Source organism: Quercus suber, unplaced genomic scaffold (genome assembly GCF_002906115.3).
Source record: "Quercus suber isolate HL8 unplaced genomic scaffold, Cork oak 2.0 scaffold_575, whole genome shotgun sequence".
Taxonomy (NCBI): Eukaryota; Viridiplantae; Streptophyta; class Magnoliopsida; order Fagales; family Fagaceae; genus Quercus; species Quercus suber.
This window is the reverse complement of record NW_027070020.1, coordinates 241607-265058: the sequence shown is the minus strand read 5'-3', so window position 1 is coordinate 265058 and position 23452 is coordinate 241607. Positions and strand designations below refer to the sequence as shown.

The window sequence follows — 23452 nt, the reverse complement described above, 5'->3', positions numbered from 1 at the left end:
GGCTTTAAACCTTTATACCAATCCTAGAGTTGCACATCATTCTAATATGACTAATAACTCCAATGCTGGAGTTGTATCTAAGAAGTTTTGGATGCAAAAGCATCAATTTAATTAAGTCTTTTTGACATGGTCCTTATGCTTCATCTTAATACTCTTTGTGACCATTCTTGTTTTGATGTTTTGTTTTCTTTTTGCTTTTAGGATTTGCATTGCATTACATTCATGCATTTCATGATAGGTTTTTTTTTTTTTTTTTTTTTTTTTGTAAAAAAAAAAAAAAAAAAAAAAAAAAAGAGGAAAGAGGGATGTGTTTTGTATTATAGATCTTGGATTTGTAATCAAGGTTGGCCTATTATCTTTACATAACATGCTTGTATACCTTGTTTAGCTTGGATGAGCTTTTTTTTTTTTTTTCCTAGTTTTAGCTATGTAGTGCATGTTGTGTGGGAGTTGTTTATAGTTTTTGATCACATGATCTTGATTTTGAAGTCACATGCTTTTAATTGTTAGAGCTAGAACCTAAAGAGAAAGGCATAAATAACTATCTCACCACTGTTTACTAGCCAATCGTGAACACCTTAGTGCATATCATAAGATTTTGTGCTCGAGAAAGGCACATGCACAAAAAGAATATAAGGTGTAGTCTCAGATTAATAATAAAATTGATGTATACATTGTTGAGCTATAATAAAAATGACACAAAGAAATAAAATTGGTGTATACATTATCTGGCTTAAATAACAATTTCACAATGAAATAAAAATGGTGTGTACATTATGAGACTAAAAAAAAAAAAAAATGTTACATGATTGCAAGCTTGTTTTTTAGGAGATGTGAGAGTTATATGATATAACTCTTTAGGTAATAGTCACTTTCAAATTTATGTGATGAATAATAAAGAAATTGTGATTGATTACTATCTATGTATCACCTCACATATATCTCATGCTATTACTAGTTGCACACACTATACAAGTTATTCTTTGCTAAACTTAGTACATGAAATTGTGTGTGAAGTTAATTTGGTCATCCAAGATTGTATGTTCCTTGATTTTGATACAAAATATGTTTATTGTTTGAGTTTTGGGGACAAAAAGTGTGAAAATCTTGTTTTTGGAAGATTTGGGTTGAATTCAATTGTTTTTGAAAAACTTTTAGACTCATGCATTTCATTCATGAAATATGTTGGTTTGAGTGGTTCTACATAAAACTTTCTCTATTTTTCAAAAATTTCAAAATTTAGATTTTCGATCAATCAAATGTGTTTCTCGAACGATTGAAATTGCGTTAAAAATTTTGGTTTGAATCTGCCTACCTCGATTGATGCTTGATCGATCGAATCTATTTTTCGATTGAGCGAAGCCCAATTTCAACTGATTGAAATTCGAAAGCTAAGTTTTTAAAAAAGGTTCTCCTCACGTGTTCTTCATTATTTCAAAGCTTTTCAAAACCTTTTCTCACTTTCCCTCTTCGACCGATCCAATCTAAGGATTTTTTGTAATTTTCTTCCACAAATTTCTCCAAGGTTTTTGTCCTCAAGCATGGGTAAGTCTTTTATATCCTTTCGTTTTCAAGTTAATTACATGTTTCATGCATTTTTCTTGAAAATTTTGAACATAGGAATTTAGGGATTTTTGTTAATTTCAATTGTTTTTTAATCATTTTTGTTCAATGGGATTTTGTTCTTAGATGCTATTGACATGATTCCCATGCATCAATTTGATTAATTTGTTGGTTTAAGAACAATTGTAAATTCTGGGATTTGGAATTTTTGTGAAATTGGGGATTTTGTTCAATTGAGATTAATTTGATGAAATTGACTTGTGATATTGATAAATTAAGTCATTATATGATGTTTCCTAACTAGTATAATGGTTAATCGATCAATTTGGTTAAATTTTTGAAATTAGGTTTTTCAAATTTAGGGTTTTTGGACTAAAACTCTATGTTCAAGTCAATTGATGGTTTATAAAGTAAAACTGAACAAATTTTAATGCATTAGACCATGCATCATATGTGCATTCACTTCATGCATCATATAGATTGTTAGTTATTGATATTTTTGTGCTCTAACCCTCTCTAATGCAGTCTGCCCTTGGTATTTTCTTTATTTTTTGTTTTCCTTTTCTTTAAACCCTTAGCATCATGGTTAGGAAGACTAGCTAGAGCTAGGAAAACCACCACCCCTTCTACTCTTGAGTTCTAGAATGATAGGTTTAGAACCATAAAAAACCAAGAAACCTATGAGAAGCTTAATATTTTTAGATCGGTTTGGGTTGAGCGTAAGTTCATTTTAGATAAGCTTGATCTTGAGATACATAGGAATTTTGAGCGTAGGGGTTGGTTACCACTCTTAGAGGTAGAGCAACCTCCTCCGGCTGCATTGATTAAAGAGTTCTACTCAAACCTCTCTATCCACTCCACTTCGAGTTGGATAAGGGGAGAATAGTATGTCATTATTCATGATGTAGTGACCTCTGCTTTTGGTGTACCTTTGGTACAGCAGCCCGTGTATCCTACACTAAAACCCTTCACCTCGATGGCATTATGTTACTCATCACCGATACTTCTATTAGTTGGGGTACTGATCCTCATGTCACTTCTCATAAGCTTATTGAGCTCAACTATTTGTTTTTTCAGATTTCTTGTCATTGTATTTGGCCTATCTCTTATCTTCATACTATTCCCATTGAGAGATGTGCGTTCTTGTATGCTTTTGTCACTAATGCTCCTATGAGTTTTCCATCTCTTTTCATTAGCTCACTTGTTGAGGTTCATAGGAGTAGTGCCAAATCTCATGATTTATTCTTTCTGGTCTTTATTCATAGGATTCTTCTGGACTTAGGTTTAAAGGACTTTCCCGCATCCGAACCTGTACATATCATAGCTCCTACAGGTGCCACCTTTCTTAGGCAAAGAGCAGCTCAGTTGAAAGCTACTCTAAACGCCCTAGAGTCGAGTCTTCTACAGGTGATGCATCTAGGCCTCCTTCATCTGGTTACCCTTCTTCTGAGACATATGTAGACCCCACAGCTGCTGTGGATCCTCTACCATCTATGTTTGGTGACTCTTCCTTGTGGAGCATGCTAGACAGTTATGACAGTTCAAGCGGCACATGGACAGCTTCTGGATAGCTTCTGTTGGGTGTGCTTAAAGAGCTTTATGAGCAGATTTGACGAATGCTAGAGGTTTTACTCCACAAACTCCCCCCTTTGAGGAGTCTTGATTGTCCTTTGGAAATTCATCACAAAAAGGGGGAATACATACACATGGAGATAGGGGGAGATTGGAGTTTATAGGTTGTATCTAGGAGCTCATTTGATGCATTTTTGTTTTTGGCTTTGATGTATTTCTTTTTATATGGGTTGTATATGATAGGGGAGACATTATGCTATGTTTTATGTTTAGTGTTTAGTTTTTTATTGTTTCTTGATTCACATATGGTACATTTGATTATTGATTTATATTTATGAGGTTGATGGAAATTTAGACCCCTTAAACCAACCAAATTAACCTAGTTAATTAGCCAAGTGATTAACTTAGTCAAATTATGAAATTCTAGGTTAAAACAATCAAACAAGCATATCAAGAATATAAAACAGCGGAATAATAAATAACACAAGATATGATCACCTAGGAAAACCAAACAGGTAAAAAACCTGGGGAGGATTTTACCCACCGATCCTCAAGGTAAAACTGAATTCACTATGAAAGAATCGAAGTTCATACAAAAGGACTTACAAGCTCCCCGCTCGACTTCCTAATGCTACCTACCAGTAGAACTTACTGACACAACCCTGTGCAAGCTCTAAATCTACGGACTCCTTCTTTCTTGAATTCTTTAATCAAGATACAAGCACCCCCGCTTGTTTTTCTTTAAGCTCCAATAACAGCAACCTTGTTGATCATCAAGATGTAGATAATATCTCTACCTTGAAAACCCTAAGTTTATGTGAAGGAAAGCTCCTCTAGATCTCACAAGAGATTCACATAAATCACAAATATGAGCAACAAAGGCTTAGAGAGGTTTGGGTACAAAACCCTAGATACCAAAGAGGCACTCTCTTCTCTCTCTCTAAAGCTCTCTAAAACGTGGCTTAGGGTTTCCTTTATATAGTGGGAGAAGTAGATCTGAAACCCTAATCCTTAATGGGCTTGGGCTGAGTTGGAAATTCTACAGAAAAAACATTCTGCCCGAGATTCGATCGATCGAGTCTAATTTTCGATCAATTGAGCCAGGCCGAAAGTCACTAATACTTCTGTAGCCACTCGATTCCAACTTTACATAAAACGCCCACACTTTGAGCAAGTCTAAACAAGACTAACAACCTGGTTTGATCATGGTTTGCCAACAATACACATTAGAGTTCTAAATACATAAATTCCTAAATCTTTAGAACCTAACAGAGGTTATTCATGATATATATCTTTTATTTTATGTTTTGTGAAATCAAGAAGTTTAATTTTGTTTTACTTGTATTTTCCACACATGCATTTGTGTTTGTTGAGTGTTTCAAAATTTTATAGGTTAATTCAGTCGTGGCTGTTATCTACTTTTGCAACTGATAGATAGTGGTTAGATTGAATTGTATTTAGGGTTTTTTAAATTTGAATAGGCTGTTTTTTTTTTACTTTGAGCATTTTATTTTTGTAATGTGTTTTATTACGGATTGCCAAAGGGGGAGTTTGTTAGGTTCTAAGACTTTAGGAGCTAATGTATTAAAACTTCAATTTGTAATATGTTGGCAAACCATGATCAAAACATAGAGTCTAGGTTTAGGCTTGCTCAAAGTGTGATTTAATGTAAAATTGGAATCAAGTGATTGCAGAATTTATTAGACAAAATCTGTAAGGTTCAATCGATCAAAAATTAGACTTGATCTATCAAGACACTTGTAGATTTATTTTTTTGTAGAAATTCCAATTCAGCCCAAGCCCATTTGATGTGTAGGGTTTTGTGTTTTACTCCAAGTATAAAAGGAAAAACCCTAGCTACGTTTGAGAAGTCTTTGAAGAGTTGTGTATTGAATCTTTTGTGAGATCTAGAGGTGTTTACCTTCATACACACATATAGAGTTGTCAAGATCAAGATTCGCGTCAAGAACTTGATGATCTCTTCAGTTGCTGCTTAAAGACTTTAAAGAAGATCTGAAACCTTTGAGTGGAGTCTCAAAGTCACAAGTAGGAGAACTTGTGGTTGCAGCAGATCAAGGAAAGAAGTAATCCGTGGACTCGGAGCTATCATGGGGTCATGGTAGTAAGTTTTCTACTTGAGGTAGCAATAGGTGTTTATGGTCTAAGTTCTATTGTAAAAACTTCAATTCTTTCATAGTTGATATGTTTTACCTTAAGGATAACTAGGTTAAATCCTCCCCAAGTTTTTTACCGATTATATTTTCCTGGGTTATCATATTGTTGTGTTCTTTATATTTCCGCATTATTTACATGGCATGATTTTATTGTGTTAACCTAGAGCTGAATAATTTATCTAAGTAATCACTTGGCTAAATTACTAGATTAAATAACTTGTGTTAGAGGGTCTAAAAACATACAATTAGGATTAATTTTCTCATGCTCATCCTGTAAAATATTTATTAAGAAAAAAAAATTATTGATTTCTCTCCAACATAAAGAATTGTATGCTACAAACTTCATTAACCATTAAAATTGGTTTCACTTTGTTCCTACTATGGAATCAAATGACGTTTACAGTCGGTATTATATATTTTTCAAACGGACATGGTCAAACTCCCCCTTGGAGAAAAATATATGTTTTAAATACGAAGAAGTTATATGATTGAATCCCATATAATTATTTTTTATTGCTAGTGATACAAATTTGTGTTAAATACAAATTTTTACATCAACTTTTTTTCTTTTTCTTTTTCTTTTTTTAAAATAATGAGGAAAAAAAACCCAACCCTAAGCAGGTGACTATCTCTTCAAAGCTATCCACAAACCCTAATGTAGCAAGGCTTCTCGTCTAACACTACTCCCATTCAACTTTCAAGCCTCTCTTCCTTCACTCTCTTCCCCCACAATAGTGTTAACCAAGATTCTCTCCCCATTTGTATGACACTTCACTTTCCCTTCAAAGCCTGATCATGAATCATAATATATGATTTAAAACACCCATCTCTATCCACTTCAGTCTTATTTGGTCCACTTTGGTTTTATTTGGTCCACTTCGGTCTTGTTTATCCACTTTTGTCCTATCAAGTCCATTCAATCCTATTTAGTCCACATTGGTCCTATTCGGTCCACTTCTATCCATTTTGTCCACTTTGGTTGTATTAGGTTCATTCAATCCCATTCGGTTCACTTCAGTCCATTCTGTCCACTTTAGTCCTCTTCAGTCCTGTTTGGTCCCCTTTGGTCCTATTTAGTCCACATTGCTCCTATTAGGTCCACATTGTTTCCATTTAGTCCACTTAGGTTCTATTTGTTCCTATTTGGTCTACCTTGGTCCTGTTTGGTCCATTTGGTCCACATTAATCCTTTTTGTTCACTTTGGTCCATTTGGTCATATTCGGTCAACTTTGTTCGTATTTGGTCCACTTCAGTCCTATTCGGTCAACTTTGTTCCTATTTGGTTCACTTCATGTTAGGACATATGTGTTTCAATTGTTAAGGACATATGTCATTATTTTATGTAATTGGCTAATCCTTTGACAAAACGCACGTTACTTATAAATTGGGTAGATCTAGAATATATTTAATGCTTCAAGAAATTGTGTTTCAAGATTAAGTGTTGAAGTTATCAAGTTTGTCCAAGAAACAAGCTGAGAAGTGCAAATTCATTAAATCTCGACAACTGGCTTGACAGCTGCATCTATCGAGCTTAAGAAAGCTATTCCAGCCCCGTGTGCTCGACACCTGCTTAACAACTTCTCAACACCTCCTATCTGTCGAAGTTTAAGAATTTCAGAATTCAGATCTAACCCTAGATATATAAAAGAATTGTTTTAAGGGACATCAAAGAGTTCACAAGTTGCACAAGTATTGAGCAAAGTCTGTTCAAGCAAATTGTGACCGAAGACAAAGTTTTGCCCTAGTTCATCATTCTTGAAGAAGTTGTTGTGTATGTGCACCATAGGGTTTTGTGACCAAGCACCTTCTTGATCTTCATCGTGTTGATGAACTGAAGAACTTTGCAGCCAACAACCTTCTCTAGATAGTGATTAAAGTAGCGTACTGGGATCCGCACAATTGGTTAGTCCTGTACTTGGGAGTCGTGCATCAAAAGGAGAAATTATCACAACAGAACAAGTCCAATTGGGTATTGGGGTAAGGGTTCAACTGTAGGTTAGTATAAGATACTGGGATTCCTTTACTTGTAACCGCTTGTTGTTGTTAGGGTTTGTGCCCTAAAATCCAATTTATAGGCATGTCATGAATAATTAAGTTGTTTAATTATTTGAGACTATTTATGAACTAGTGGGACATTATCTTAATCCATGAGATGCATAGTATGTGATTTATGTGAAAAGTCACAGAAAGATATAAATCACAAGTTCTTTGTAAACTCAGAATTTCAGTTCCTAGTCAGTGATGAAATTGAGCATTTCATCTGCGAAGACTATAACATATTAACTAAGATGATTTGTCTTGATCATGGAAGTGGAGACTTTTAGTTGGTATTTTAATATGTTTTAAGAGTTAAGACATATTGAACTAGACCACTGTGAGATTTATTATTCTCCTAAAGACTGTCAATTGAATAATAAATCTCACGACTTCTATTTACATCAACTCTAAATCCTGAGAGAATAATGGACCTGATCATGAGATGTAGGTTGCTTTGATATATCAGGAATGAGATCTATAAGTTATGGTCAAAACCTCAGTATGTTGGGCAGCCGCATTTAGTGTTGATGGAACATATATTCTCAAGATGGAATTCATAATCTCTTAACGGAGATATAAAATATTCCCTTGAGATAAGTTTAATGGGTTTGGTTATTCAGAGTGTTGGGCCCAACCATTTTAGTAAAGAGTTACTAAAGTATATATCTATGGAATTGGATTTCATAAATATATTATGAATAACATAAAGGATTAAACCGGGTACTCAAGGATTAAGATGTAGTAATCTTCAAAGTGGCAGTCAATATTAATGACTTTGTATTACTACAAATATTTTAATGGAGGGGTTGAATGTATAATAAAGTCTTGGGATATAATTTATAGATAAGGCCTAGAGTGCAATTATATTCTTATAGTGGTATTGAATATAATTAATGGTAACTTTGGGCTTGTCAAGAGTTGACGGAAAAGCCCAAGGCCCATTGGAGCTAGTGTCTTATTGGTCCCTTTGGTCCCATCTCAATCCACAAACTAAAGCCCAATTGAGTAGGCCCAAAAGGCTAACCCAATTAGAAATCAGTCATTATTTTAATAAGTGTTATTAAATAAAGAAACTATGAGAATGGTTTAACGTATGTATGATAAAAAGAAAAGAAATCAGTTTTTCTCCACAAGGAGTAGAAGAAGGATTTTTTCTTTGAGAATCTATGTACAAAAGGACTGATTGAGAGACCACACATCTTGGGTACCATGTGGAATTGAGATGAAGATTAAAAGTATTCTCAAGTTTGGTTTTGAAATTCACTGCACCAAGGTACGCTTTCTATTCTTTGATTCTAGAATTCATGGTTACATGCTTATCTTTCATGATTAAAGTAAATCCGTGTTTTTGTTGCTTCCGCTGCGTGTGTTTTTGTATGAGATACAAAAACCAGATTTTTCCAACAATGGTATCAGAGTGGTCTTCAATATCATGCTTGTATAACATGTGATTGAATTTTAGAATTAAAGAAAAAACGTTTTCTTGGTGATTTTATTTTCTGCAGTAAAGTTTCTGCATAATTTTGTTTGATAACCATTCCCAATGCCATTAACTTATTTGAAACATGATGATATCGGGTTCATACCTAGGATGAATATCATGTTGATTATTATATTGTATCAAGTGGCGTTTGACTTTTCGCTAGTGATACGTATATGATTGTATGGTAAATGTGTACTGTTGTTAATCTTGCTTGATATATTTATACGTTATCAAGGATTCAATGCCTAACTTCATGAATAGCTTAATATATATTAATGTGCGGATGTACAAACCATGATATTAGTTCATGTTTATATGTATTAAGATCTGAATGTTGAACGAGTATTGATGCTTGCCTTGCATTCTATTTTTTCATGATCAAACAATTGGTTAATGCTAGGATTATGAAATTTATTCCTAATGAGATTAGGATTGTGTTTTCAATGGTCTCTAGCATTATTAGGGTTCTTGATAATGATCTTGAAAACCTTAATGTTTGATCTGAAAATCTTCGTTGATAAAATCAAAAAAGTGTTTTTGGAAGAGAACAATGAAGATGTCAAAACGGTTAGTTGTTTGTTCAAGAAAAACCCTAGAAAACTGCCTTAGAAAATTTCTGGAAATTCGAGTTTCACGAGTTTCTATCAATCGAAAATCACTTTCGATCGATCGAGTGAAACAGTGATCAGACCTTTTAATTAGATTGATTTTTGATTGATAGTCGATCGATTGAATTTGTTTTTCGATCGATTGAGAGACAATCGAGTATCGATCAAACAAGTCAGGTGGTCAAGTTTGAATTTTTTAATTTTTTCGATCGATCGAGAGGCACATTCGATCGATCGAAAGAAAGAAAATCAGAATTTTTTCTAAGTGTTTTCAAGTTTTTTAAGAGCAAACTTATGTGTGATTAGATTACACATGGTTATAACTAAAAGACCTAATGAGATCAAAGATGTTAGTTTAATAGAACTCTTAGTACTAAATCATTTAATGATTGAAAGTCCTTAATTTATTTTAATTAGAGGTTTTTAATGAGATTAAAACTCTAATTAAAGTTATATAGTTTCTAATGAGATTAGAATACTTTGCCTAGTAAATTAAGGATAGAGTTCTATATATATCTAATTTTTGATTCATTAGTGTTTAAGGAATCCTAAATAGTTTAGGACTTCTATTTTAGTTAGTGATTCTAATAAGATTAGAGTCTTTATCAAGTGCAAGGTTATTAGTTGTGATGAGATCACAATTATTTGAAGAAAAACCCAAATAATGAGTGGGAGTGATGAAATAACCCTTTTTGTTAAGTTTATTGTAATGTGAATAAATACCTTGTCTTGACTTCGAGTCTTGCATTCCATGCGGAGGGTATTTACTTCACGGATTACAAGGTTAAACTTCTTTGTGATTGCGCGAATGTTCGTTACGCTATTGTGACGTGACATAGTTACATCACATTGAATTTAAACAATTAAACACACTTGATGTGTAGGGTTAAAATTGTGATTAGATCACAGTGATTTCAAGACAATCCACTTGTTTTAAAATTTCTATTGGGAGAGAGATACAAGGGTTGGATCTCACGGCCTCCATTGTTGGTTCATAGTGGTGTGGGGTAAACATCTTGTCTTGGCCTCGAGCCTTGCATTCCATGTGGAGGATGTTTATTTCATGGTACTACAAGATTGAATTTCCTGGTTTATAGTGGTTTGATCAAACACCTTGTCTTAGCCTCGAGTTTTGCATTCCATGCGGAGGGTGTTTTTATCATGGTACTACAAAATAAGCCTGTTAAAGGGATGAAATGTGGCTACACATGATTCTAGACAATGGTGTACACTAGACTAAGTTTGATAGCATCCTCAATGCTGAGTTCTTGCTATTATTACTTAGAGGCCAAAGGAAGAGCGGCAAATTATTTTTGTTTGGTAAGAGTTACCATGATAGCATTAATAAAGAGAATAATTCTCGCCTGATCATAGTGATTGGTATTCACTCTATGCTGAGGAATATTAATTGCGGGATTAGGTTGTCGTTGCACCTAGTATAGTATGTTTTCGGGTTCCATATTATATGGTTATGGATGCAAAATGATAATGTCCTGGTATTTAAGTTCATGGTCTCAAAATAAAGTTGTCATAAATTTTGTCCTCTAGCTACTTTTTTAGTTGAATCACATTTTTTTTTTTTTTTTTTTTTTTTTTTTTTTTTTGTTTTAGTTTTAGCTATGTAGTGCATGTTGTGTGAGAGTTGTTTATAGTTTTTGATCACATGATCTTGATTTTGAAGTCACATGCTTTTGATTGTTAGGACTAGAACCTAAAAAGAAAGGCATAAATAACTATCTCACTACTGTTTACTAGCCAATCGTGAACACCTTAGTGCATATCATAAGATTTTGTGCTTGAAAAAGTATAGCACATGCACAAAAAGAACATAAGGTGTAGGCTCAGATTAATAATAAAATTGATGTATACATTATTGAGCTATAATAAAAATGACACAGAAATAAAATTGGTGTACACATTATCTGGCTTAAATAACAAAATGGTGTGTACATTATGAGACTAAAAAAAAATGTTACATGATTGCAAGCTTGTTTTCTAGGAGATGTGAGAATTATATGATATAACTCTTTAGGTGATAGTCACTTTCAAATTTATGTGATGAATAATAAAGAAATTGTGATGGATTACTATCTACATATCACCTCACATGTATCTCATGCTGTTACTAGTTGCACACACTATACAAGTTATTCTTTAACTCTACTTTCAATAAGCAAGTATTTTCAGTTTTATGTTCATTATACTACTTGTTGCCACCGCCACCTTGGACAGATTACCGCCATACCGGATGGTTCTAAATTGCTTTCATTTACTTTGAATAAGTTTGTTATATATTGCTTGGCTAGTTCTACCGCCTTATTATTACTTACATTACTTTCAACATATATTATACTGTGCTTCCGTCTCTCTTCTCTTTAGCTGTGCATCCCCTTCCCCCTTTATGGTATCAGAGTCATTCACAATGAAATAAAAATGGTGTGTACATTATGAGACTAAAAAAAAATGTTACATGATTGCAAGCTTTTTTTCTAGGAGATATGAGAGTTATATGATATAACTCTTTAGGTGATAGTCACTTTCAAATTTATGTGATGAATAATAAAGAAATTGTGATTGATTACTATCTACGTATCACCTCACATGTATCTCATACTATTACTAGTTGCACACACTATACAAGTTATTCTTTGCTAAACTTAGTACATGAAATTGTGTGTGAAGTTGATTTGGTCATCCAAGATTGTATGTTCCTTGATTTTGATACAAAATATGTTTATTGTTTGAGTTTTGGGGACAAAAAGTGTGAAAATCTTGTTTTTGGAAGATTTGGGTTGAATTCAATTGTTTTTGAAAAACTTTTAGACTCATACTCATGCATTTCATTCATGAAATATGTTGGTTTGAGTGGTTTCTGCATAAAACTTTCTCTATTTTTCAAAAATTTCTAAATTTCAGATTTTCGACCAATCAAATGTGTTTCTCGAACGATTGAAATTTTGTTAAAAATTTTGGTTTGAATCTGCCTACCTCGATTGATGCTTGATCGATCGAATCTATTTTTCGATTTAGTGAAGCCCAATTTCGACTGATTGAAATTTGAAATCTGAGTTTTTAAAAAAGGTTCTCCTCACGTGTTCTTTATTATTTCAAAGCTTTTCAAAACCTTTTCTCACTTTCTCTCTTTGACCGATCCAATCTAAGGATTTTTTTGTAATTTTCTTCCACAAATTTCTCCAAAGTTTTTGTCCTCAAGCATTGGTAAGTCTTTTATATCCTTTCGTTTTCAAGTTAATTACATGTTTCATGCATTTTCATGCATTTTTCTTGAAAATTTTGAACACAGGAATTTAGGGATTTTTGTTAATATCAGTTGTTTTTTAATCATTTTTGTTCAATGTGATTTTGTTCTTAGATGCTTTTGACATGATTCCCATGCATTAATTTAATTAATTTGTTGGTTTAAGAACAATTGTAAATTCTAGGGTTTGGAATTTTTGTGAAATTGGGGATTTTGTTCAATTGAGATTAATTTGACGAAATTGACTTGTGATATTGATAAATTAAGTCATTATATGATGTTTCCTAACTAGTATAATGGTTAATCGATCAATTGATGATTTATAAAATAAAATTGAACAAATTTCAATGCATTAGAGCATGCATCATATGTGCATTCACTTCATGCATCATATAGATTGTTAGTTGTTGATATTTTTGTGCTCTAACCCTCTCTAATGCAGTCTACCCTTGGTATTTTCTTTATTTTTTGTTTTCCTTTTCTTTAAACCCTTAGCATCATGGTTAGGAAGACTAGCTAGAGCTAAGAAAACCACCACCCCTTCTACTCTTGAGTTCTAGAATGATAGGTTTAGAACCATTAAAAACCAAGAAACATATGAGAAGCTTAATATTTTTAGATCAGTTTGGGTTGAGCGTAAGTTCATTTTAGATGAGCTTGATCTTGAGATATGTAGGAATTTTGAACGTAGGGGTTGGTTACCACTCTTAAAGGAAGAGCATCCTCCTCCGGTTGCATTGATTAAAGAGTTTTACTCAAACCTCTCTATCCACTCCACTTCGAGTTGGATAAGGGGAGAATAGTATGTCATTATTCCTGATGTAGTGACCTCTACTCTTGGTGTACCTTTGGTATAGCAACCCGTGTACCCTACACTAAAACCCTTCACCTCGATGGCATTATGTTACTCATCACCGATACTTCTATTAGTTGGGGTACTGATCCTCATGTCACTTCTCATGAGCTTATTGAGCTCAACTATTTGTTTTTTTAGATTTCTTGTCATTGTATTTGGCCTATCTCTCATCTTCATACTATTCCCATTGAGAGATGTGCATTCTTGTATGCTCTTGTCACTAATGCTCCTATGAGTTTTCCATCTCTTTTCATTAGCTCACTTGTTGAGGTTCATAGGAGTAGTGCCAAATCTCATGATTTATTCTTTCTGGTCTTTATTCATAAGATTCTTCTGGACTTAGGTTTAGAGGACTTTCCTGCATCCAAGCTCGTACATACCATAGCTCCTACAAGTGCCACCTTTCTTAGGCAAAGAGCAGCTCAGTTAAAAGCTACTCTAAATGCCTTAGAGTCGAGTCTTCTACAGGTGATGCATCTAGGCCTTCTTCATCTGGTGACCCTTCTGCTGAGACATATGTAGACCCCACAGTTGCTGTGGATCCTCCACCATCTATGTCTGGTGACTCTTCCTTGCGGAGCATGCTAGACATAGTTATGACAGTTCAAGCGACGCATGGACAGCTTCTGTTGGATGTGCTTAATGAGCTTTATGATTAGATTTGGCGGATGCTAGAGGTTTTACTCCACAAGCTCCCCCCCTTGATGAGTCTTGATTGCCCTTTGGAAATTCATCACAAAAAGGGGGAATACATACACATGGAGATAGGGGGAGATTGGAGTTTGTAGGTTGTCTTTAAGAGCTCATTTGATGCATTTTTGTTTTTGTCTTTGATGTATTTCTTTTTATATGGGTTGTATATGATAGGGGAGACATTATGTTATGTTTTATGTTTAGTGTTTAGTTTTTTATTGTTTCTTGATTCACATATGGTACATTTGATTATTGATTTATATTTATGAGGTTATTCATGATATATCTTTTATTTTATGTTTTGTGAAATCAAGAAGTTTAATTTTGTTTTACTTGTATTTTCCACACATGCATTTGTGTTTGTTGAGTGTTTCCGAATTTTATAGGTTAATTCAGTCGTGGCTGTTATCTACTTTTGCAACTGATAGATAGTGGTTAAATTGAATTGTATTTAGGGTTTTTTATTATTTTTTTTAATTTTTTTTTTTTATAAATTTGAATTGGCTGTTTTTTTAACTTTGAGCATTTTATTTTTGTAATGTATTTTGTTATGGATTGTCAAAGGGGGAGTTTGTTAGGTTCTAAGACTTTAGGAACTAATGTATTAAAACTTCAATTTGTAATATGTTGGCAAACCATGATCAAAATGTAGAGCCTAGGTTTAGGCTTGCTCAAAGTGTGATTTAATGTAAAATTGGAATCGAGTGATTGCAGGATTTATTGGACAAAATCTGCAAGGATCGATCGATCAAAAATTAGACTTGATCGATCGAAACACGTGTAGATTTATTTTTCTGTAGAAATTCCAATTCAGCCTAAGCCCGTTTGATGTGTAGGCTTTTGTGTTTTACTCCAAGTATAAAAGGAAAAACCCTAGCTACGTTTGAGAAATATTTGAAGAGCTGTGTATTGAATCTTTTGTGAGATCTAGAAGTGTTTACCTTCATACACACATATAGAGTTGTCAAGATCAAGATTCGTGTCAAGAACTTGATGATCTCTTCAGTTGCTGCTTAAAGACTTTAAAGAAGATCTGAAACCTTTGAGTGGAGTCTCAAAGTCACAAGTAGGAGAACTTGTGGTTGCAGCAAATCAAGGAAAGAAGTAATCCGTGGACTTGGAACTATCATGGGGTCATGATAGTAAGTTTTCTACTCGAGGTAGCAATAGGATGTTTATGATCTAAGTTCTATTGTAAAAACTTCAATTCTTTCATAGTTGATATGTTTTACCTTAAAGATAATTAGGTTAAATCATCCCCAGGATTTTTACCGATTAGATTTTCCTGGGTTATCATGATGTTATGTTCTTTATATTTTCACATTATTTACATAATATGATTTTATTGTGTTAACCTAGAGTTGAATAATTTATCTGAGTAATCACTTGGCTAAATAACTAGATTAAATAACTTGTGTTAAGGGGTCTAAAAACATACAATTAGGATTAATTTTCTCATGCTCATCCTATAAAATATTTATTAAGAAAAAAAAAATTATAGATTTCTCTCCAACATAAAGAATTGTATGCTACAAACTTCATTAACCATTAAAATTGGTTTCACTTTTTTCCTACTATGGAATCAAATGACTTTTGCAGTTGGTATTATATATTTTTCAAACGAACATGGTCAAACTCCCCCTTGGAGAAAAATATATGTTTTAAATACGAAGAAGTTATATGATTGAATCTCATATAATTATTGTTTATTGCTAGTGATACAAATTTATGTTAAATACAAATTTTCACATCAACTTTTTTTCTTTTTCTTTTTCTTTTTTTTTTTAAATAATGGGGAAAAAAATCCAACCCTAAGCAAGTGACTATCTCTTCAAAGCTATCCACAAACCCTAATGTAGAAAGGCTTCTCATCTAACACTACTCCCATTCAACTTTCAAGCCTCTCTTCCTTCACTCTCTTCCCCCACGATAGTGTTAACCAAGATTCTCTCCCCATTTGTATGACACTTCACTTTCCCTTCATAATATATGATTTAAAACACCCATCTCTATCCATTTCAGTCCTATTTGGTCCACTTTGGTTTTATTTGGTCCACTTCGGTCTTGTTTGATCCACTTTTGTCCATTCAATCCTATTTGGTCCACATTGGTCCTATTCGGTCCACTTCTATCCATTCTGTCCACTTTAGTCCTCTTCAGTCCTGTTTGGTCCCCTTTGGTCCTATTTAGTCCACATTGCTCCTATTAGGTCCACATTGTTTCCATTTAGTCCACTTAGGTTCTATTTGTTCCTATTTGGTCTAGCTTGGTCCTGTTTGGTCCATTTGGTCCACATTAGTCCTTTTGGCTCACTTTGGTCCATTTGGTCATATTCGGTCAACTTTGTTCCTATTTGGTCCACTTCGCTCCTATTCGGTCAACTTTGTTCCTATTTGGTTCACTTCGTGTTAGGACATATGTGTTTTACTTGTTAAGAACATATGTCATTATTTTATTAAATTGAATCCTTTGACAAAACGCACGTTATTTGTAAATTGGGTAGATCTAGGATATATTTAATGCTTCAAGAAATTGTGTTTCAAGATCAAGTGTTGAAGTCATCAAAAATGTCCAAGAAACAAGCTAAGAAGTGCAAATTCATTAAATCTCGACAACTAGCTTGACAGCTACATCTATCGAGTTCAAGAAAGCTATTCCAGCCCCGTGTGCTCGACACCTACTCGACAACTTCTCAACACCTCCTATCTGTCGAGGTTTAAGAATTTCAGAATTCAGATCTAATTTTCTTGGGATTCGTGTTTATGTGTTTGGGCTTCCTTTTCTCCTAACCCTAGACATGTAAAAGAATTGTTTTAAAGGCTGTCAAAGAGTTCACAAGTTGCACAAGCATTGAGCAAAGTCTGTTCAAGCAAATTGTGACCGAAGACAAAGTTTTGCCCTAATTCATCATTCTTGAAGAAGTTGTTGTGTATGTGCACCATAGGGTTTTGTGACCAAGCATCTTTTTGATCTTCATCGTGTTGATGAACTAAAGAACTTTGCAGCCAACAACCTTCTCTAGTTTGTGATTGAAGTCGCATACTGAGATCCACGCAATTGGTTAGTCCCATACTTGGGAGCCGTGCATCAAAAGGAGAAATTATCACAACAGAACAAGTCCAATTGGGTATTAGAATAAGGGTTCAACTATAAGTTGGTATAAGATACTGGGATTCCTTTACTTGTAACCGCTTGTTATGATAATAGTGGAATTTTGGGAGTGGTAACCTTAAAATCACCAGGTGAGGTTTTTGCCGTATAGATTTTCCCCATTCGTAAACAAATCACCGTGTCGAATTTATTTTCCGCTGCACTTAGTTTAATTGGTGATTTGTTTGTGCTACCACGCGCTTTGCATAATAATTTGATTAATTAATAACTTGGCTAATTAATCAATTAATCTAAATCACAAGGGGTCAATATGTTCTTGGTCTATCACTTCGGTCCTATTTGTTTCATTCAATCATATTTTATCCACTTTAGTCCATTTTGGTCCACTTCATTGTATTCGGTCCATTTTTGTGCACTTACATAATGAGAAAAATATAGGTTTGGGTTGAGAGCACATATTCTAAATCTAAATTTATATATATATATATATATATATTATTGCTACGCTTCTGTTAAGCCACATTAACGTAGCAGTCAGGACTATTTTGGCCTGGTTAAATTTAAGTAAAGTCTTTCTAAACAAGAAGGTTGTGAATATACAAATGTTTTCTTTATGGTGGTTTCTCATTCATTTTAACATCATTACTTTTAAGTAATCACATGAGGTTGATTATACCTTTGAACTAAATAAACAAATTATATATATAGAATGGCAGTCGTAATTAATTTAGTAAATATGGGTTAAGGGCTTAGACAAGTAAAATATCTAAAAAGGGGTAGAGACAGTGGACAAAGTAGACAACTAAACTAATCTAATCCTCTTTCACAATTGCATCATCAGGAACGCCAAGGATATGTTTGTTAAGTATAACTTTTCAATCTTGTTCACTCTTACACTTCACACTTTTTATTAAAAAAATTTGGATCCCTTAATCTTAGAATGAGGTTCTTATTTGTTGGGATGGAGCTTCCTCCTTCATCATTCACCTGTAAGGCGTAGGATTAGAGGGGGAGATACTTGTCCTATCTCTTTCTTCTCTTCTTTTCAGGCATGGATGAGTGGGAAAATGGGTGTAGACCACTGTTCTAATGAGCCATTCCGTAATAAATATGGCTTGCCTAGTTGGTAGAGTGCATTAAATGAGGAGATGATTGTTTCTTAGCTTGCATGTTTCCATTCTTGGTATCTCGATGAACTTCTGCTTTTAGATGAGATGATTCCCCATCTTCCTCAACCTTTGGAGAGGGTCTTTAGTGTTTGGTTGATTAGGATGGGGCTATCCCCAATTTAGTATTCTCGGGGAGTGTACAAATATAAAAATTCTAGGACCACACGTGTTCACAACTTGAACATATGACAAGTGATGATTAAATTACATATTAACAAATGAACAAATTGTGTGTCCATAGAAGAACTTATACAAATATAGTGTATTAATTTGAACTTTGTTAGGCACCAAGGAGTAGGAACTCATACAATATATTAATTAAGTTAACTTTTTTTTTTTTTTTTTTTTTTAGAAGGAAAGTTGACAAACTTGAACACATACCTACACATAATATATTAATTAAGTTAACTTTTTTTTTTTTTTTTTTTTTGAGAAGGAAAGTTGACAAACTTGAACACATACCTACACATATTTTTTTAAACTTCAACCAGCGTTACTCACTTTAACTAGAAACATTAAGATTTCCCAAAGAATTTTCACTTATGTCTTGTGCATGCACATAACAAGAAATAAATGCATTGTATCAATTATAGGCCCGTCAATTAATAAATAGAACCTAACTCCAAAAGAGTACCCTGTCTAAGTCTCCCAACTTGAAGGAAGATTAGGGTTTGTGGCAAATTGGCTGCTTGATAATGTTGACAATGTCGATGCTGATGATAACGATGATGACATGATGGCATCCATGTACTCCATATGATTGTTGGGCATGTGTGGATCATAAGGATAATTACAACCAACTGGAAAATATGGGAGTCTAGCAAGTGGGTCAAGTTCTAGTGAAGCACATGAGTAAGACATGCCACAAAAATTACCATTAATAATCTTACAAGGATTTGGAATCATGGGCACTGTTAATGGATCCTCATCATAATTTGGTGTTGCGATACTTGGACCAATAAGCTTATTGCCAATATAATGTTGTGTTGCTCCACTACTGCTGAAATTTTTATGTTCTTGATTAGGATCAAAATTTTCATGAGGCTGATATCCTAATGACCAGAGTGGATCATAGGAGGAAGAAGATGGTGGTGCCATTGGGGGTGGAAATTGAACCAAATTGGCACCGTAATTGGTTTGCTCTAATTTAAGATCACCATGATCAAAGCCTTGCAAATTTGGGATTGGAGTGGGAAGGTATAGTTAGTCTTGCTGAGAGTTTAGGATCCAATTAGGGTTTGCATTTAGAGAGAAAAGACCTTCCTCAAAGTTACCATTAAAGTGCACATCAAGAAACGTGGCTATTACAGGAACATCATAAGAAATTACCTTCTTCCTTATGCTTGCATTCCAAAAATTCTTGACCTCATTATCTTTTCTTCTTGGTAGTTGCTTCACTATCTGAGCCCACCTGTCCAAATAAGGAAAAAGTTCCCTCTTGCATGAAAAAAAATAAATGATATTCATGATGCATGAGGGTGATGATATAAGAATAATAATGATAAAAAAAGGAAAAAAAAAGAAAAAAAAAAGAGGATCTTATTAAATTTACTAAATAGATTTACGAGCTAAAGTATTATATATTAAATAAAATATAAAAAATTTACAATAATTTATTTGTTAGGTTGTTGACGTGTCATGTCATTAATGATATTTATTATCAAGTGGGTTTGTAAATTTTATAAATACTGATATTATGCCCATGCGATGCACGGCTTAATCAAAAATCATATATAAACTAAATAAAATAGGAAAACATTTTCAAATTTAAGTAAAATTAAATAATAAAATAGATAGAAGAATTTATCATCAAAATTATTAATAATTGATTCTCAAACCATAACCATATGAATGATATAAAACTTAATAAATTTAGGTTAAAAAAAAGACAAAAAAATACAAAAAACCTATTCAATTTGATGAAAGAAATTAGAGTAAACAAATATATAAACAAATTGTGTAAACAAATACATACTTGTAAGATTGTAGGTAGAAGAAGAGAAGACTAGAAAAAAAAAATCATATAGTAGGTATTTATTATGAATTATTTGATATATATACACTCTATATTGAAGATTGATGTGAACAAAAAGTCTAATGCCAATCTAATTTGTGGAGGTGAGAATTATAGGAAAAGAAGATAAGAACAAAATATTATATATTTTTGTTTTTTTGTTTTTTTTTTTTTTGAAAATATAAAAAATATGAACTAATCATGCTAAAATTTTTAAGTTGATTTTAACGTATATATAATGTTAAGTTGATTTTAATGTATATATACTATATAATTTATTTATTTTAAAAAAAAATCTAAGAAATACTAATAACGTTGCTATTTTTGGACGTGTAGTAATATAATTTATGTAAGAAAAAAAAAGGATTAGATGAAGAATCATATGTAACTTAAACACAAGATTGAAAGGTTTTTAGACCCCTTAAACAACCAGATTGCGTAGCCTAGATTAATTAGCCAAGTTGTTACTTAGTCAAATTATGCAATACTAGGTTAAAACAATCCAAACAATCATATCAAGAATATAAAGCAGCGGAAAATAAATAACACAAGATATGATCACCCAGGAAACCACACGGTAAAAACCTGGGGAGGATTTGACCCACCGATCCTCAAGGCTAACCTGAATTCACTATGAAAGAATTGAAGTTTATACAAAAGGACTACAAGCTCCCCGCTCGACTTCCTAATGCTACCCACCAGTAGAACTTCCTGACACGACCACGCGCAGGCTCCGAATCCACGGACTACTTCTTTCTTGAATTCCTCAATCAGCTACAAGCTCCCCGCTTGCTTTTCTTTTAATCTTCAATGGTAGCAACCTTGTTGATCATCAAGATGTAGAAAATATCTCTACCTTGAAAACCCTAAGTTATGTGAAGGAAAGCTCCTCAAGGATCTCACAAGAGATTCACATAAACCGCAAATATGAGCAACAAGACTTAGAGAGGTTTGGGTACAAAACCCTAAAAATAAAAGGAGGCACAAGAGGCACTCTAATCTCTCTCTCCCAAGTCCCAAAAACGTTCTAGGGTTTTCCTATATATAGGAGTGTTTACTTGAACCCCAAGACGTTTAAATAGAGTTGGGCTGAACTGGAACTCTGCAGAAAAATAAATCTGTACGTGGTTCGATCGATCGAGTCTAATTTTCGATCGATCGAGCCTTACAGATTTAGTCCAATAAATCTGCACTCACTCGATTCCAGTTTTACAAATAGACATACTTTGAGCAAGCCTAAACAAGACTAAACAACCTGTTTTGATCATGGTTTGCCAACAATACAAATTAGAGTTCTAAATACATAAATTCCTAAATCTTTAGAACCTAACAAAGATAACAACAACAAAGTTTTTGTATTTATCAAAAAAATTGATAGAGATGTATAGAAAAAATGATAAGAACAATTATAGTTTTGTGTCTATCCATGAGGTGTTTTAAAAAATAAAAAATAAAATTAAAGGTTGATATTAATAGTTATATACATGTACTATGATTGTTTTTTTTTTTTTTTTAAATTAATGTTGATATGAACAATTAGTGTGAAACCAAAATTCTAATCCCCTAGAATGCTAGAACTCATAAAGCATAAATGAAGTAGATCTCCTATTGCTAATTAAATAAATCACTTAGAAATTATAGATAAATTAATAATAAAAGGATTAGACAAAGAATTTGGATTGTATTCAATTTGAAATTTTTATCAGCTTAGAAACTATAGGAGAAGAAGATAAGAATAAAAAAAAAAAATTATATACTTTTAAAAATCTAACAAAATTTCTGCAATTTGGTGAAGTCACGTGGTGTAACCGCGACTTTTATGCCCAACTTTTATTATATAGTATATGATATATAAAATAAAATAAGTAATAGTTTAAATATTTTCGGAAAAAAAAAATAAGATGGTACTTGTTTCCTAGAATGCCCTGAAGTTCAGTGATGAGGGCCGCTTCTTCTAGAGAGAAGCGCCCATGTTTTAAGTCAGGTCTGAGATAATTTATCCATCTTAGTCTACAGCTCTTTCCACATCTCTGCAAGCCTGCTTTGTAGAAGCCATACAACAAAACCGGGGGGAAAAATAAATAATAAAAAAAAAAAAACAAACAAACAAACAAACAGGTATTAAGAAAGAAAATTTGAAAAACAATACTAGGAATCCATGAAAGCTATAAAGCTAGTTCAATTATGAGACACGAGGGAGCAGTGATAATGTTACCAGCAAATTTTGGGACAGAGCTCCAGCAACCATGGCCATAGTTTGAAATGTAGTTGATGAGTTTCTCATCTTCCTCCGCTGACCATAGTCCTCTCTTCACCTTCTTCTTGTCACAGCACGAGTGATGTCCCATCTTTCTCTCTAAAATTAGTATAATCATGGGCGGCGCTAGATGTATTTCAGGGGGTTCATTTGACTTTTTATTAAAAAAATATTTTATATATATATATATATATAATATTTTTTAACTGTTTAATATTTGATTAATTAATAACTTGGCTAATTAATCAATTAATCTAAATCACAAGGGGTCAATATGTTTTTGGTCTATCACTTCGGTCCTATTTGTTTCATTCAATCATATTTTATCCACTTCAGTCCATTTTGGTCCACTTCATTGTATTCGGTCCATTTTTGTGCACTTACATAATGGGAAAAATATAGGTTTGGGTTGAGAGCACATATTCTAAATCCAAATATATATGTATATATATATATTATTGCTACGCTTCTGTTGAGCCACATTAACGTAGCAGTCGGGACTATTTTGGCTTGGTTAAATTTAAGTAAAGTCTTTCTAAACAAGAAGGTTGTGAATATACAAATGTTTTCTTTATGGTAGTTTCTCATCCCTTTTAACATCATTACTTTTAAGTAATCACATGAGGTTGATTATACCTTTGAACTAAATAAACAA

At 33.2% G+C, this 23452-nt stretch overlaps 1 pseudogene; it reads right to left on the bottom strand.

Moving 5' to 3' along the window:
- Window positions 1–19128: 19128 nt before the first annotated feature.
- LOC136063775 (transcription factor MYB21-like) lies at window positions 19129–22888 on the bottom strand (annotated as a pseudogene).
- Between the last annotated feature and the right edge of the window lie 564 nt (window positions 22889–23452).